At 41.0% G+C, this 17,176-nt stretch overlaps 1 protein-coding gene across 3 annotated transcripts in view; it reads left to right on the top strand.

Annotated features, from left to right (window-relative positions):
- Nucleotides 1-6,065: 6,065 nt before the first annotated feature.
- ASAP1 (ArfGAP with SH3 domain, ankyrin repeat and PH domain 1) overlaps nucleotides 6,066-17,176 on the top strand; it is a 143,814-nt gene continuing 132,703 nt past the window's right edge. For all 3 annotated transcript variants that reach the window (XM_071738390.1, XM_071738391.1, XM_071738388.1), the window contains exon 1: nucleotides 6,066-6,317. The gene's annotated coding sequence lies outside the window, so the exon portion shown is untranslated. The remainder of the gene's footprint in view (nucleotides 6,318-17,176) is intronic.

Raw genomic sequence — 17,176 nt, 5'->3', positions numbered from 1 at the left:
CTTTACTTACAATACAACTATCCAGAACAGCAATGTGATGGAAAGAAATATGGAAATGAGACAGCTACAGAGCCCATTTCTCCATTGGGGAAGTTCTACAGTCCTTCCGAGTCTCTTCACTAATCACTATGTTCTTCTTCCCTAAAGCCATCAGACTGCTCTGGTGATGGTTCAGTGGGAGGGTAGGACAGGAGCTGCAGCCCCTTGAAGCACGGGATACAGAAATTACTGACTCATTGGATCTAATGGAAGCAGCCCCAGCACCTACTCCCCATTGCCCTGGTTTCTCCCTACAAAAGACTCATCTCTCTGCAGCAGCCCCAACCTTCTGCTGGGCCATATCATTATCATCTCCATACTTCAGGGTCATAACAGTCCAGGCTTGTATGTTACCCTTCTGCTTTTTTTCTCAGTTCTCTTTCCTCACCTGCATTTAAGGGTCTGGATTTTGACTAGATACCTATGCATACACATAAACATTTAAAGGCCAAAAGGATTACATTAGTGGGGAAAAAATTGGCTCTGAGTTTATCCTCCTCACTGTAGACATGTTTCTATGATGCCCATCACTTATTTCCAAGAGATGTAACTGGAAATACAGATAATCTTTTTCCTGTGGCCTTTTGTGCTTATAGCATATGAAGTCTGCAGAATTTATAGCAGTGTTGACTCTCACATGTCTATGACAAGTCTCATGGCATCCATCCATATTTTTTAATGCTCAGTTCCTTGTGATAAGGGATTGACAAGAATTTTAACACTAATTTTTTATGTATACTTCTAGTTGTCATTCTTAAACAATGCTTAAAATTGTTGCTCATATGACTCCCAAAGACTCAGATCACGAGAGGCTTACATTTTTTTTTTCCAAAAATCCTATAATTGCTAAATCAATCTGGTGATCACCTGGGCATTCATCATAGTGTTTTTCACAGTTTGACACAGTGTTTATTAATGTCTGGAACTCACGTGTTGTGTTTGTCATTTAAGTTTTCAGCAACAAATTGATGACACCTGACGCTGAGGAGGAATCTTTTTTTGCCCATTTTTAGAAATGAAGCTGAGAAAACTTTGATGATAAAGGATGACCAAGCCTGGTGTGATGCTCACAGCATGTCTAAGGGGTCCATCTAACCCAGCCTTTCAGCACTACTGATATCCTGGAAACTACTACAGGGAACAATGCAGAAAGCTCAGAAATTCAAAATTCAGCCTTCTCTCCACACAGCAGCATTTCATTATTACTGGTGTCTGTGGTGAATAATTTAACTTATAGTTGTCTCTGAACATTATCTGGAGTCTCCACAAATCTCTGGCAAATATGAAGCCTGCAGCTACACTCACACCATGGGGATGTCTTTAGGTGGCAGTTGTTACCCTTTGTACCTTTACTGATTACATTTCTACACAGGATATTTTGAGCACAGCTTGTTAAACAATTTTTGGACTTATCATTGGTTTTTCTTTTCACAAAATTTGGAGAGAAAAAAAGAGAATTATGAAAAAATTCCACCTTTTTGCCACTGCAGTAAGGAAGGGTGGATGAAAAGGAAAGGCAAACAAGCAAATATTTCGTGGGGCTTTTTCCTATTTAAAAAACCCAAAGAAACAAACAAACAAAACCAAACAAAAAAACCCACTACTAAAATGTAAAATCAGTTTAAAATGAATCCATCATGTTGCTACAGCCTGTAGTTGCCACCAAGGGTCAAGCACTTCTTGTCAAAGGAGTTTCTAATGCCTGGACCCTTTTCTTAACATCAAGAGGTGCTATTTACTTAATAAATGTACAAACATGTTATTAAACTGGTTAGAAACACAGCTTCTGCTGTATTGCACTGAATGAACAGTGGGGAAAGTGGCAATGTTTCTTGTATAATGTAAGAGCACATGGTTTGCTGCTGGATGAAGGGGTCTCGGTGCTTCACCTAATGCAACACTGCCAGCAGGGATGCTGGTCTCAAAAGTAAACCTCCTCAACCAGTCATGTAGGAAGGAGTGGACTAGTAAAAAAATTGGCAGGGATCTCCAAGCAAACATCTTAAAATTGAAAGCCAGTGTACAAAGAGATACGTTTGGTAGCACAGCAAGAGATCTCTAAACCATTTCATTACTTAAGAATTGAAAGAAAAATAGTGTTTATAGCTTATGGTAAGTTGTGTCAGTGTTTATGAAATCCTTTTGGTTAGTGTTTTCTGCTCACTTTCCTTAATGTTTGCTAAATTTTAGCATATGTTGTTGTAAATCCAGATAGAGTCATAGTGTGAATGGGGAACTTTGTCTAAGTGTGTCACATATTTCTCTGGCATCCAGTTTGTGGTAGCTACTGAGAGGTCTGGGATTGCTGAGCTCTCAGGGCTGGCCAAGCTCTAAAGGGAAAGTAAATTACTTTCGTGTGAATATATTAAATAATTTTCTTCAAGGGTGTAAAGCCCGAGGGTGACTGAAGGGTGAGGAGTGACAAAACTGGGACCTGCAACTCCTTTCTCCAAATATTTTAATTGATGCATTGGAATCTTCTCCAAATCCAATAAGTAGAGTGGTGAAAATTGGAGAACTGATCTTCATTTCAAATCTATACTGAGGAAAAAAAATTCTTAACTATTTATAAGATTTGTGATTGAAGCATGAAAAATAACAGAGCTTGGGGCCTCATAGGTTAATGATAGCTCTTTCACAAGAATTTTATTCACAGTCTCAATCATAATTTCATGTGCTTTATCTTTGACATACATAACTGAAGTCCTTCAATCTTTAATGAACTGGTTTGCCTTAATTCAGTAGCTACAGAATTCTTTGTAGAAGAAGTAAGAATTTTGTTATCAGGACTACAGAAAGTTACCACCTGGAGATACAGAGCAAGTGAGCAGAAAGCTCAGCTGCTGTGGGTACATCAAGGGTGGATGTGGTGGATGTTTTTTTCCCAACTTGAAGGCATCTTCACATCTGTATTGAGTAAGGCCACTGGCTTTTTTTTTAGGTGTGTGAGATTTTTTGCAGCTGCTGTGCCCTTTCAGGAATCTTTATCCACTGCTTAGCTTTGATAATTCTGCTGGCCTGAGTTTGAGGTTTTCTCTCTACTCTGTTTCTAATGAAATGTTTCTATATGGTTTATTTCTGTCACCTTTGTTCTATCTACCATGCTGTCCCTGTTCTCCCTTTTACCAGGACTGACAGTAACACCTCTAAGCAGAGATTTTGAACAGAAATCTCTCATCAAATAAAAACTTCATGATAAGCACAACCTCTGTTAACTTTTTTTTTAAAAAAAAAAACAAAAAAACCAAAAAAACCAAGAAAAGCAGAAAAGTATAATACTTTCTGTGATTCTATAGGCAAATCATTGGAGCTGTTTTATAAACTGGTAAGTTTCTACTGAACATACAAATGGCTTTTTTTTATTCCCTCTTTGCAATTTTTTTAGGCAAAAAAACAGTTTTGCAGTAAGCACTTGCTCTTCTGTTTACAGCCTATTGAAGGTAGCTGAGGACCCTGGTCTTTTTAATTATTGCTTTATCCCCTCTCACCTTGACCTAACTGTGCCCTAGCAGGGAATGTTTGCCTACCTCTAACTAATTTACAGCACATGTTAGTGGTAATAAATTATATCCCACTTCCCCCAGCTTCTTTTTTTCTAGAGCTGCTTGAACATTTTCAAATGAAAAGTCTCGCACTCTTACAAGGCATTTTTTTTCAAAATGCACAGTTTGAGGGTCTATGATTATTTTCACTTTTTCCCAGTTTAACTGCAATGCAAAGGCCGTGCTTTATTCTCTTTCTCTATTTTTGCTTTCCTTTCACTATTGGAAAGAGTGGCAATAAAGAAAAGAGGAAAGTGAAAAAAATGTGACAAGAGAAGAACTTCTACGGAAAAAAAGTGAATAACTGAAATAGCTCACTGGCAAAGCTTATGGAACAAGAATAAAAAAATCAGACCCTGACATGTTTTAATTTTTCCCTGTTTTTCCACCAGTTCCCTCCTGACATCACCAAGCAACCATTTAGTACTTGTTTCACGTAGCACATGCTGGGCAAGGAGAATGACTTCATGCTTCTAAAGCCAAGCTTTTGTTCTACCAGCTCTTTGTGCCAATGCTGCCACCAGTGCTCCAGCCATACATATAGGGTCCATTCTCCACCAGCGGCCTCATGAATTTTAAAAACTAGTAGGAGAATGACTGGGAAACCGAGGACCCACCTTGAAAGAAGTTTCCTGACTCAGAACTGGGCTGGAGACCAAAGGAGATTTCCTGAGTCTGGGATGCTCCAAAATACTCATTTTACACCCCAGCTCTGCTGACAGGCTCCTCACAGCATCACTTGGCCAGCACTACCTATCCCAGTAAACAAGGTGTGCTTTCCAAGCCTGGCTTCTTCCAGGGAATGGTGGAACCGACGCTGGTTTGCCAGAGCTTATGTCTTGAAATAATAGAATGATAAAATCATAATAGTGTTGTCGGGAAAAGATCTTTAAGACCATTAAGTCCAACCATTAACCTAGGACACTGCCAAATCCACCACTAAACCATGTCCTGAATAAGCAGAAACTCACTGTAAGCAGAAGGTGCTGAAGGAAGCCTTTTCCTCTAGTAATGCTACTTTGTTCCTAGTGAGAACCTTAATATAATGATAGAGGTTAATATTGCATGTGGGACTTACATCAAGGCTATTTCAGATGAGCTAATTGCCAAAGCCTTAAGCAAGGGCACCAGTTGGTTGATGTTACCGCTGTGTCTAATTACTTCCACCAGCAAATGACAAAGTGAAATTCAAGGTACTAATTTTTATCATGTTTTAATAGCTATGAAGTCCTCAGAGAACCAGAAAATATGAAGACAAGACATTTTCTTTCCAGCACGCTTTAGGCAGGACTATCCCCAAAAGTCAGTTTTAAGAAAGAAGAAACATTTTTGGAACTCTGCCCTTGCCTTAGGAGTCAGTAACCTCTGAAAAGCAGTAAAGCCTGCAATTGTCATCCTACAGCAAACACAGTGAAGTCTCCATCTTGCAAATGTTCAAGGGCTTAATGGTGTGTGCTCACAGTCCAATGGACTTCATTTGAACAACTCTTATGTAAACTTCACTTTATTTATTACATCTATGATGACAAGGGGTCAGCTCTATGATTATTGATTCTTCTTGCTTTTGTAGCTAGCTGGGACTTCTATATTATTAGTTTAACCAGGGCTGGTTGTTTCAAAAAAATCAATTAAGAAGCTTCAAAGAAAGAAAACATAGGTGTTGTTTTTAATGATACGCAGTGAACCACAAGGCACAAAGAGCAAAGTCCATATTGCAGAAACAAGGAACAAAAGAGTTTTCAACTTAATTTTAATAGACGCTGCGGAATTTGATCCTCAATTCCTTCACAAAATGGCATAAAGGGAGTTTTCTAACTCCCCTGTTCCTTTAAGAACACTCTGACGTGCTTCCTCACCCCTGCTGCACCAGCCCTGGAGTAAATCATCCCTGGTACATTCAAGTACCCCACACCCAGCCATATAAACCTTGCACTACAGCAAAAGAGAGAGGGAAAAGCAGGTAAAACTAACTCAGGACTCTATCAGGTAGCCACAGCTGGTGGCACAGAGGCATTCAGGGGGTGTTGCAGAACTCAGGGTACAATATCATCTCCTTCTCAGAGGTGGAAAATTACACACCTTTTAACATTCTAACTGTAGAAATAAAGGGACGAAAATACCCTTGACAGAGCAGCAAGCAAAGGAGAGGGCAGGGTTGCTGCTCAGGCGTGTGAGCCCCCGGGCAGCTCTGTGTTTCCACGCACTGCATATCTGATTTCAGGCTCAGTGTTGGGCAGGCAAAGGGTTAACAGGAGACGCAGCACGTTGACTGTATCTGTGGAGATTATGGCATGTTTATCCAGTGTTCAGATTTCCTGCCTGAGTGTTTGGATTTCCTGAAATCCTTGCTATCAGCCCAAGTGCTATCCACCGAGCAGACCTTTTTTTTCTCTCCTTTTTTTTTTTTTTTTTTTTTTACTTTGTTCACATGGTAGGTTTTCCTTCCTGCTCTCTTTCCAGTTGTAGTGCCTGTGTCTCCTCACCGGTCAGGACATTTATGGATGCAGATCAGCACTCATAGACTCCAGAACTCTGGGGATTATTGTACACTGGATTTTCTTTTTTTTTTTCGTTATTATATTTTGCTTTATTTTATCCTTTTGTGGTGAGAAAACCTGAAGAAACACTCTCTTTTTTCAGCTGCTCATGGGAGAATATATTTTAGTCTGAGATGGAATAATGGCCTTAGGTTTGAGGACCAAATCTGGAATGGGAATTCAGACCGCATGCATCCTGGTGAGTTACAACGCGTTGGGGCTGAGCGTGGTTGGTACTGAGCAGTTCTGGGATGGGGACAAAGGCTGAGCAAGTCCATTTGGTGTGGCTGCTGGGCAAACTGCAAAAAGCAGACTTATGAAGCTGGAGTTAGAACTTTTTCCAAAAAAACCCACAACTGAAGTCCATTTTAAATTCCTAAAAGTACAGGCTGCTCTGTAGCTTGGATAACATCCACGTAAACTTTACTGTAGTAAAATGTGTAAGGCCAGATTCTGCAAGTTCCTTATTCATGTAAGGAACTCTTACTCACATTAACAACCTCAGTGACTTTAAAAGCAGCTCATGAAAGAAACGTCTTGCAGAATGGGGCCCCCATTGTGTAAATTGCAAAGTAGCTAAGTCAAAATTAAAGCAAAAAGAAAAATGAGAATTTTTTTAAAGTATCTTTGCATGTTTCCTCGCCTTTTATGTTTTATAGTTGATCTAGATTTAACTTTTAAGAAGGAGCTAGCTACAAAGGCAAGAAGAATCCATGTGCCAACTCTTTCTCCTATTGTCTCTTAAATAAAAGTTTGCAATAGTAGTGAAAACCTACTTCATGCAGCAATGTTCCGGGAGGCCAGAAAGGGGCTTTCTGTTGTTGGAGGGAAAATGCTGAGTGCTATGCAGTTCTGAATGAACTGGAAAGCTGCATTCAGATGTGAGGCTTAGCAAAGGTTTTAGCTTCACTTTTGGATGTGAGAGGCTATGATGACATTATTAGCCTTACGTGGTTTTAGTTAAACTGTGGTTGCAAGTGCAACGAGTTGACCGGTCTCAAAATCGGTGATTCAGCATTTGAAAAGAACAAGTCTTCTTCTCAGACCTCTTTGAAGCAGATTTCATTGCTGGCATCCATGGAAGTGTGACAAGTAAGATGTGGAAGATAAAGCATTATCACTGCTGCGACTTCTGTTCTGTCCCACAGCTGGAGGCTGTGGTTGCGCTGAACACTCCCGAGCTGCTCCTTGGAGCTGCTCCAGGGATTCGATTCTCCAATTTAAGGAAAAGAAACTCAATTCAGTAATTGCTAGAAGTTAGGAAACATCTATAGGAAAAACAGCTTTCTACAGTAATTTTACGTTAGTACTGATTTTCCTTAGATTATATGTCCTCAGTTCTAGTGCATAATACTGCACGTCGATCAAGATACTTTAACATTTAATTTCCTTGGGATTAACAGGACAGAACACTTACCTTTTTTTATGCCGATAAAGGGAAGGAGCCCTTTTCCAAATTTTTTGCAGAGTTTCCAAAACTGAAGTTTTAAACTAATTGCCTGGTGTGCTGTTTTTCCCCACAACCCTTTGAATGTGACCTGTTGCTCTCTTCAAGGCTTTCTTTGGTTTCAGCAGAAGATTTGTGTGAGTCCAGCCAGAACAAACTCATGTCTTCTCTGCCTGCAAGCCATCAGGAATTCAGTTTTAATTATTAAAATGGAGCAACACTGAAACTGATGGCATTTTCTGCACGGAAATGCCAGCTCTTGGTCTGCACATAGGTTTATCTTCTCATTGTAGGGTATAGGAAGACAAGGAACCCCTCACCTGAGTTAGACCAGAACACGGAGCACTGCCCTGTGGTTAACATGAAATTTGGTGGTCTGTGGTTATGGATGCAATTAGATTGGCTACAGCAGAAATGTGCTTCTCTCTCAAAGCTGGCAGAAGAGTCAAAACATCATCAACCAATGATCAGTGAACCACAGAAAATACAAAGGCTTCTCTAGGTCTACCCAAATAACAGAATCATAGAATCATAGAATGGTTCAGGCTAGAAGGGACCTCAAAGAGCCTTTAGTTCCAACCCCCCCTGCATGGGCAGGAACACCTTTGAAGTTGTGGGGTTTCCCCCCCCTTTTTTCGGGTCTGTCAGAACATTAGGGTTTCAGTCAGGTTGGAAATGCTGTGGGAATAGTTTTTCTGGTGGTATTTTGGTATTTCCTCTTCTGCTCACACCCAGACCAGGAAGTGCAGAAGCACAACCTTCAGCTCATTGTGTGCCTGTTTCTTTTTATAAACCTCAATTCTCTCTCCCCCCACCACCCTCTTTTTTTTTTTTTTTTTTTTTTTTTTTTTCCCTTCTTTTTGTCCTGATAGCCCTCACATGGTTTTAAGGTTCTGTTTGATCTATACAGTGGGATTTTTTTATATCTCTTTATATAACTAGACCAAGCACTCAAGTTCCTTAATAAGTGATTATCACATTAGTTTTGAATCATCTATGTGCAATATTACCATTCAGCTGCCTACCACTAATAATGTTCATGTGCCAGCATCCCACTACAGCTGTTTCTGCTATAAGCTACTCCTGTACTAACTAGCCACCAAGACCTATCTGCTCAGTTGCCCATGAAGAAATTCTGCAAAAGATAATTTTTTGTAACCAGTTGCACCATTAAACTCTCTAAGAATAGACCCGTCCTACTTTAATGTTCTTTCCCTCCCTCTTTTTTCCTTTCTGCATCAGTGAGGAGGTCCAACTCATGCACCCTCACTCCATGTGTCCAACTTACTCACCATCACGACTGCCAGTCCTCCTGCTTTTCTTGCTGTTGTTGGCAAGTTCAGATAAACAGTTTTGACAGGCAGAGAGTCCTGCAGAGCTAACTTCATACACACAGTGATGTTTCTCTGCTCAGATGATAAATGGGCCAGAGGATCTAAACCACTTTCACTGAAACTGTTCCCCACATTCAAAGCTTTTAATCTCTCCTTTTCAAATCGTTTTCCACAAAAAATGAAAGCACACAGTTTTGTTTCATACCTGAGCAAAGCGGATCATTTTTGGATTGCAGCTTTTCCCTCAACTCTTATAGCCACCTTAGAGAGTCTTTAATACTCCATTTTAGAAATTAAAATAAGCTTAAGATGGATCTTAAATTTGGCCCATGGAAAAATATTTCTCCTTCTTTCCACTTGGGTCCATTGCCACGAGTGCTTCATGAACAGGATGCCATCATGTTTAGAAACTGTCCTCATGTAGTATTTGGTTTAGAAGACAATTTACTCTTCAGGGCCTTTCTAGCCCTCAAAAATACAAGGAAATGCAAGCAAAGGGAAGTTAATTTACTGCACTAAAAACCTCTGTAATTTAAGAAGCTTTATGTAGAGGTGATGGAATTACTGAGGAGGGTTGAGCTCTCTGGTTGTTTTGGGGTGTTTGCTTTTCCATTTCTGCTGGCTTTAAGTCTCTCTTGGGCTTTGGGGAGCTGCAGTGCTTCAGTGAGAGGGCACAAGGTGGGGGAGGGAATGACAGTGTGCTTCATTATTTCTGACACTGATTAGCAGCAGCAAGGCTCAGCCCAGCCCATGCTCTCCTCTCATGTGGTACTCATGAGCCAAACTCCATCCATGCAGTACAGGCTGTGATGTGAAGCTCCTCATTCGGTCCCCCGCTATCCCGAAGAAGGGTTCAGATTCCCCCTGAGAGCTCTGAGAGGCAGTGATGCTTTTTGTGAATCCTTCTCTGTCTTGGCTGGAGTTAACAAAATCCATCTGCCTCTGTGAGTCAGCAGAAAAGTATTCAACTTTTATAAGAGTTAAGGGATGAAGGATCGGGCAGCGTCAAAGCTCAGAAGTCTCTCCCCAGCTTGGTGTTTGCACAGCTCGCACAGAGGGGAGGTTGCATTTTCAGTTCCCATTCACCAGATGAGCTGTTTTACACCAGCAGAGGACTTGGCCCGTGGTGTACATGGCCACAGCTGTCAAACAAGGCTCCTTTCATCAGCAGAAAACTTGCACAAATGTGCAAATGACAACAACCATCACGCACCACATTGCGGCTGCTGCTGGCAGTTTGGAAAAGTCAAAAGAAAACTCTATTTTCTTCTCATCAAAAGCAAAATGAGGAAGCATCCCCCCTCCCTTTCTGCCCCCACCGCTACCACCCTGGCTGGAGCAAGTTGATCCGTAGGTATTTGTGTGGGGGGTTGTTCTCAGTGGTTAACCACATAACAATTTGAAGCATGTGGCTAACTCAAAAGAAACTGCCTTTAAACGTTTGCAGACTGTAATTGCATTAGGAAGAGAGAAGCCCAGGGCCGGGGGCTGCTGGCTGCAGGAAACCCTGAACATCCCACAGCAAGGTCCTGCAATGAGGGGAAAAAAAATCTTATTTCATCTCTAAGAGATCAGCCTCTTGCTGATGTTCTGTAGCCAGGGCCAGATGTTCCTCACTCCTGTCTTTATCTGGTGTGTCAGGGTGAAACACTCAGCAGGAAACAAAATGGAGAGAAAAGAGTTGGTGATGAGGGGGAGGGTGTTTCAGCAGGCAGCTTTCATAAATAAAGCTGGAGGAAAAATAACAAACAAATTGGAGAAGCTCTGCTGCAAAGCCAAGCACGCCTGAGACCGCCGGGTGATTCCTGGGGAAGCGGTGAAAGGCGCGTGGCGTGGGGTGGCAGAGCCAGAATCTGGAGGACTGCCAGGAGCAACCCTGGTCGAGGTGGTAAAATGCCCCATTCTAGCTCTTCCATCCCTCAAACCTGAATTTATTGGACAGGATGGAAAGGCTGGAGCCAGGATACATGTGAACAAGACATGACCAGTTTTGCTTGTGTGGGTAAAGATCCCAGCACCCACAGGGTGCTACAGAGCTGCTTAACACAGAGCCACGGGGCTCTAGTAACACCCAGTTTTAAGAATCTGAGGCTTAAAGAAACCAGTAAAACTGAAGTTTGCAACATTTCCCCATGGGAGGAGATGCCTGTGAGACATAACTGCAAGAAGTTTGTGGCTCTCAAAGGTCACAGGCTTTTAATTTCCACCCATTTCCAGTTTCTACTCACTCTGCGATTAGGAGAACCTCTCCTTGGCTGCAAATAGACTGCTCCCTAGTATTCATTATGGAAATAAAATAATGCAATTAATATTCCTCACCCATCTACAAGCCTCATTTGTAATTCAGCAAGTAAAAATACCATATCTGTACAACCACAAGAATGGCTCCTGATCAAGGAAAGCAAATGACTTCTGGAGTGTAGTTGAAAATTCAACCTGCTCAGGAGAAAGAGCAAATAAGACCTTGCCCACTATGGCCTTTTGGAACAGGCTTAGGATGGGATTGCTGCTAGAAACCAAGCCGTGCCCCAGGGTCCTGGGAGGATCTCCAACCACACACATTTCTCTGTATCTATTCTTCAGTCTGGGTATAAAAGAAGCCAGCTTGTAGTTAATGACTTGGGGATTGCCTTTGCAATCCCATTGTCACCGAATTACGATGTGACAACAGACAAGTCACTGCATGGCACTACCCAGATCAGCAGCAGGAAAAGCATGGCTGGCTCCCTCTTTCTTCTTCATCTCTGGAGTAGCCAGACAGGAGCAAGTAGGTGGGAAATGCTGAGCACGTGGTTGATGTGCTCCTCAAAACTACTGGGGCAAGAAGAAGGAGATGTATCTTGCCAGGGCTGGCACAGCTGTGTGCTCTTTTTGTAGCAGTTGGCCAAATTAATAGAAAGCAATGCTGTTCTGGTCAGACCTGCCAGCCAGAGAGGCAGCAGGACCTTTCAGGCACTAGGACAAGCTGTATGGAATCTAAATTCAGCGTAACACCAAGCCCTTAACTTAATACTGTGGTTGTATATAATAACATAAAGCCATCTGAGCCAACACTTCAGGATCCCATCTCCAGTACTGGATAACATGTAGGATGCAAGAGGTGACAAGGGAGGGCACATAGCAGTATTTTCCCAGATTATGGTCCCAGCTTTACAGAATCTCACCTGGAGGACTTTGAGTCAGAGTTCATATTTGGAATGAACTTGTCCTGAAGATATTTGCACCTTGGATTTGTAGTTGTTTTGGCTTTTTTTTAATATAAACTAATAGACATTTTAAGCATCCATTAAAAAACAAAAAAACAAAACAAAAAAACAAACAAAAACCAAACCAAACCAAACAAACAAAAAAGCCAAAAACAAACCAAACAAACAAACAAACAAAACCAAAAAAAAAAACCCAAAACCAAATGGTTAGACAAAAAATAGGTAGACAAAATCCTGGAAGGAATTTTATCTTGAATTTACAGTTATTGAATCATTACTGACAGTGAAGATAGATACAATTTTAATCTCCTACCTGGTTTATAATAGCACTACAAGCTGAATTGGGTAGAAATATTCCAGATCTATTTGTGAGCAAATAATATCAATACCAGAACCATGGCACTGGTTGGAACAGGATAATTCTTAAGGTCCCTTCCAACCCTAGCCATCTAAAATGTGTTAGACTGTATTCTCTGCTAATGTAGGATACTAGCTCCATCCATCTGATCATAGGCAGATTGTAGTTGCATATCCTTTCATAATTATTTCAGCAGGTGTCCTTTTATTTTGGTTCACAATTAGTAGCTAAGTACTTAGAAAAGCTTGACAGGATCAGAAATTCCTACAATTCAGTAGTTATCTATATTCATAAACGAAGAGGTTATCTACCTTGGTAGAATAATTTCTGAAGGTATTTCATTTAAAATGATGGGTACCATAATTCTACATTAAATGTAAAGCTTTTAACTTTTTATCAACCTGTAGGGTATAATTATAATCTTACACTTGTCCTAAATTTATCTCACAATCTGACTCCAGATTTAATCAATGGTAATACAGATCTGAGCCAGAATCCCAGATCTCATGGGTCATTTAAACCTTTTTTTTTTTTCTGTGTTTATGAAGCTGTGGGTGAGAAGTAGCTTTCATATTCACGTATTGACTAGGATCGAGTTAAAAATCTACTTCTGACCCAAGATGATCTACAGCTGGTATTTGTTCTCACTATCTAGATAGACAAATGGGATTTCGCTCAGTTGAAACAAATTTCCTTACCATTGAGAATATCAGACTTAAAGGGCTTCAGTAGCAGTGGGAACAAGCATAAAAAGGTGACTGTAAGTCATGTCTTGCTCCCGTATTCTGGAGCCATATGACAGCCTACCTGACACCTGGTCTGAGTTACAGAAATTACTTGACTGTTGAGATTTATGTTTTTCTTCCTAGACTTCCTAGGAAGCTCAAAACAGTAATTACAAAGTTTCCCCCCCTCCCCCCGGGGGTGTGTATATATATATATGTATATATGTATGCACACTGCATATCCAACTCCTACACTTGTCCCTTCCATTGCCTTCAGGAGCAGAAACAGCCTGGCTCTATGGCTCCTCTTCAGCCAGAACCCTCTTTTCCCCAAGGATCATTTCTAATGCTAATTCCACCTATTTTAAGACCATTTCATTTCCCAAAGAGCCAGAAGACCCCAAGCAGCTCCTTGTCGAGGCTGAGATCTGCAATAGGCCTATGTCCTCTGAACTCTATTGACAGTTTCCTAAGTCAAGTCCTCCAATGGCTGCAATTGAGCAAGAGAGTTAGATTTACAAGTAAGCTCCTACAAGAGATTTGCACCATTAGGCAGATCAGATGCAATAAGGAACATGACCCCAGCCAGTGAGACCAGGTTTCTGATCCCAAGAAAAACAAGGAGTCTTAGACAACACTGTTTCATGATGCTGGATGCTGAAGGACACCTTATGATTTAAGAGAATCTTATTTGTGTCATGATTTACACTCTGGGAGAAAAAAAAAAAAAAAAGAACTTATATAATAGAAATTTAGATAATTTAAGGAGAGTTCAAATAATGCATCACTGAGAACTCTGCAATGTTTGTGGCCAGGTGTCTATGAATGAGGCTGAGGCATTATGTGTGCATGTGCCCACCAGGACTTTAACCCCTCTCAACCAAGGCACATAGAGGAACAGAGGTCTCTAGTGCTCCTACACATTTTGTAAAAACAGGCAGATGGCAAGAGTTAAAAAAAAGAAATAAATGTTTGTAACCTCTATCTCTTCCCTTAGGGAAAAGCTACAACTGCTGAAAGACAAAAAATAATTTCCACAGGAATGCAGCACTATGCTCACCACAACCTGGGAGAAAAGCTTCCACAGGCACTTGTCCTTCAGGCTGCCTGTGTGGGGTTTCAGGTCTCTCAAGTCCCCTGGGTGTTTGTTCAAACCTGTCTGTGCCAGCGTGACTTTAGGAGCAATAATAGTCAGGTGAAAGACACCTGTTGTTATTTATCTCAGTACTTAAATTGTCTCTGCTTGGTAGAAATGCCTTCTTGCAATATCACAGGCCATTAAAGCACCATGTTAATGTGAAAAGTGTTTCCTGGGGATAATAATATCCTGGCATCAGTGTTGCTTGCATACTGGTGCTGGCTGTTAGTACATGGGCAACTTTCTGCTTAGACAAGCAACACCAGGAGAGGACCTTGTTTGCTGACAGTCACCATTGCAGTTAGAGGCTTAAATCAGTATCTTTCAAAAGGTGGTTGCCTAAAATTCAGAGCCCCAACTCATACTAAAGTCCTGGACATATTATTTCAATGTCCTTTTTTTAGACAGGAGTACAGCATTTCCTCTTGAGTTCCCCAGTGCAAGACAATGTATCTCAGTCCCGAGCTGTGGAACATTTGTTTTTATAATTCAAGGGCTTTCTAAACAGAAATCATCAGCTGGGCCAGTCTGTTGGATACAAGTCAATTTGCATCTTGGGGAAAGACACGGGGCTTCTTCCACTGTGTGAACTTAGATGGGAAAGAAACTTCGATCCCCAGAAAGGACCACTCAGTGCTTTGGCTCCTTAGCATCTCTAGACATTTGCAAGACATACGAGTTTTCCAGGATCAGTGGGAGATGTGGTGGTCACAAACACCAGAACTGAAGGGTCTGACCCATCTCCTGCTCCCACAGGAGCTGCAGCAGATTGTGCTCGGATTCCTGCAGACACAGCACAAGAGAGGAAGAAGGACCACAGTGAGCAGGCAGCATCTCCATGAACAGTGGCAACACCCTCTGGTTTTGACAGTGCTTATTAACAAGAAAATATATTTCTGCTTTGTCCTTTCCTCTGCATGACAAAAACAAACAAGATGTTTGTTTCCCAAAAAGGAAATAGATTCGCTCTGGAATGCACTGGGCAGATCAGGTTCTTCTAAGTGCTGAAGGATGCATATGAGGGATTTCAACATTTTTAAGCCCTCCCAGGATATTTGTGCAATATTAATTGTGTCAGTTACTGCATTGCTTTTGCAGCAATTAGTAGACTTGATGTAAGGAAACCTGGCCTCATTTGTGCTGTTAATATAGTCTGTCTTAGAAGTAGAAGCTATTTGCAAGATCATAATTTCCCTCACAGACACTATTTTTAATTGGGGAAGAGTTCTCTCAGAGGAGTAATAGTTTTACTTCTGTTCACATCTGTGAAGTATTTTCCTGAGCAGGAGATCAAGAGAAAGATCTGAGCAACTGCTTCTTTAAGTAATAATGAACAGAGAGCTGTGCAGTAAATCATAATGTGCAATAAAATAAAAAAACAGAAGTTGGCTGGAGATTAGTGAGTAGAATGGGACTTACTGAATTAAATTGGATCAGATGTTCCCTGGAAAAAAAAAATATGAGTAATAGTCACAGTACTCTATGGGTTTGGGTTTGTTTTTCACAAAGGAAAATTTAACTTGATTGTTCTGCAACTACTGACAATTTCTAAGCCTTGCAGAAGTGGTCTTAGGGGTCTGCAGGTGAAATCCTGAAATCCTCAGGCAGAGGAAGGAACTGAACATGGACACCCAAGACATCGTGCTACCAACTGTTCAAGTGCTTCAGGGGCATCGCATTCCTAAAAGATATGAAGGGCTGACTTTAGCTCCTATCTTCAGGGGCAGATTCATAGTTACAGGTCTGCTACTGAGACAGATATCCCTGAATTCTCAAAGGCTGCAATCAAGACCCAGTTGCATATCTCCTGTTCCTTGTAATGTGGTTTAGGTGCCTTGTTTTTATTGTTACTTCTCTGAACCCACTTTTAAGTGTCCAGCCTTCCAGATGCTGACTAAAGAGATCTATGGGAAATTGACTTAGGCTCCTGAATTTTCCTAAGGACTAGGGGCCCCAAGATCTACATTTGGCTTTGTGCAAGATTTTCTTGTGACTCCAACCTCAAGCAGAAAAATGTTTGCACCTCTAGCACTGTTCACTGCTTACTTAAAACTGTAAACCAGTGATGGGAACTGATGCTTCCTGTTGATGTTGGTGGTTATTTTAATCAGAGATATCTCTTGTTTTGTCAAGATTCAGATTCAGTTCATTAATATATCAGAGGAAGGAAACCAAAGCTTCATAAATTACCACTGATCTTGGTAGAGATACCAAAACTTTTTTTCTTTTCCCTGTAATTAATTTTTTTTGCTGAGCTAAAAGTGAAACATCCCTAACATTACAGATAAGAAGGTCCATCTCAGCAGGCACACACCTGCCTTCTCACCTGCTCTCAGGCACCTGGCAGCTCTGCAGCAGTGGGTTTAGTGACTTTGCCTTATTAACTGAGTTTCCTTAGGTTTTTGTAAATAATGGACTTAACAACAGTCACCTAGAGCCAGAAGAAGAGCAAGGCTATGTTATTAATACTCAGAATGCAATACCATTTTAAAATTCATCCAAGTGCTCAGAGCAAATTCTCCAGGGACTGGGAGCTTAGTTATCCCAGGTTTCTCCAACTCATTTAGATAATTGCCCCTTCAAATACTTGTCTTTCTCTTCCTTTTTTTTTTTTTTCTTCTCCTTTTTTTAACACTGGCACTTGGCAAGTATTCACTAAGCAGGCAGCTCAGCTCCACAGCTGGGCAGAATAAACCTCAAGATTCCCACCATGCACATCTCAGCTTTCTATAACAGGAGCCAATGACATTTGAGTGCATCCAAAAGAGTCATCTCACAGTAACTTGCTGATATATTAGCGACTCATTAGCCAGTTTGACTAATTAATACATTGGTAAAATTAATTTCTTA

The sequence above is a fragment of the Heliangelus exortis genome, chromosome 2, assembly GCF_036169615.1.
Source record: "Heliangelus exortis chromosome 2, bHelExo1.hap1, whole genome shotgun sequence".
NCBI classification, from domain to species: Eukaryota; Metazoa; Chordata; class Aves; order Apodiformes; family Trochilidae; genus Heliangelus; species Heliangelus exortis.
Note: the sequence above shows the minus strand (reverse complement) of the source record. Positions and strands in the feature narration are given on the sequence as shown.